Genomic DNA, 1,444 nt, shown 5'->3' with positions numbered 1-1,444 from the left:
GAGCTTTGTCTTAGTCTTATTGAATATTAAATTAATGAAATCTCTCTTTTTCTCTTGTCTTGTTAGCGATGCTCATTTAATTTTCCTTTCTGGTTCATTTCATTTCTGGGGAAGGAATGAGGAGTGTCCAAGCTGAGCTGAGATGTGCTGCTCCCTAGTCAGTGCAGCTCCTGGGAATCGAGCCTCCTGGCTTTGAGAAGCTGCCACATAGAGTGGGCAAGCATGGAGGCCCAGGCATGGGCTACTGCTGTGTTCCCCAAGGTCTGCGGTCTTCTGTCCCTCCTCTGTGAGTTAATGTCTGGCACATCCCATGGGGTTGTGCATAGACTGAGGCATTAGCACCACGCACACAAAAGTACCTGACCCAGCCAGGAAACAGCTCCATTCTCAGTCTGTGTTTCCACACCTGGAAAAAACCAAGGCCATCTGTGTTTCTGGGAAGTCACTGACAGTAAAGACTGAGATAACAATTAAAGCTTCCTTATCTTGGTATTGACTTGAAGTCCTGGGGCAGGTATTTGTTTTTCTGCATTGTAAATCTCAGATGATCACAATTCTGTGAACAAAGGAGTAGGTGAAAGAAAATAAACGTGAAGTGTTCTGGTGTTTAAAGGCTTCATCAGAGATAGGCCATCCATGGTGTAGACCATGTCTGGAGAGTAAGCTTACTATTCTGTTCTGACAGGGAAATATTTAAATTTAGGTGAGATTTAGCTGTTTACAGCAGAAAACTTCCAAGAGGACCCCGAGGAAGCAATTCTTTTTGCTTGTGTCTGACAACTGTGATATTTGATGGCACTTTCTGTGATCTTTTGATTTTTAAAAGAAACAAGTTCTCTTTTATGTACATTCAAACTTGTTTCTTCTGCAGATTTTAATCATTTAAAGTAGCTTTTTTACAACTACAAAATTATTTGCAGTTAAAAATAGGAAAACAGAAAAAAGAAAAGCCCAAAGATCATTTGAAATCCATTACCTGAAGGTGATGGCTCTCAACATCTTGTAGATCATCTTTCAGCCTTTTAACTAGCATGCATTTGCTTTGCTTCGCCACTTCACACTCCGTGCTGTCCCCATGTTCCTCTGCACTGGCACCCACTCCCTGCCACTCTGGGCGCTGAGCTCTACTTCACTTATCTCTCCCACATGACCTCTCCCTTTTCTTGTTCCCACTTTTTCCCTGTTAAAATTCTTCCTCTGTTTTCTGTAATATGAACCTAATGAATATTTATAGTAGAAACCCAGTCAATTGTTCTTGACCAAAATAGAATTTATACCTGTACATGATATGTCTTGATCGCTATTTTTTCTATTTCCCCTCCCCTCCCTTGACCCCTCTTTCTCTCCTTTTTTTTTTTTTTTTTTTTTTATTCCAGGTCAGTCTCAACTACATAGCGAGACCCTGTCTCAAAAACAAACAAACAAACAAAACAAACAAACAAAT

Source organism: Fukomys damarensis, unplaced genomic scaffold, assembly GCF_012274545.1.
Source record: "Fukomys damarensis isolate Sample0158 unplaced genomic scaffold, DMR_v1.0_HiC HiC_scaffold_30, whole genome shotgun sequence".
Taxonomy (NCBI): Eukaryota; Metazoa; Chordata; class Mammalia; order Rodentia; family Bathyergidae; genus Fukomys; species Fukomys damarensis.
This window is presented reverse-complemented; position numbering follows the sequence as displayed.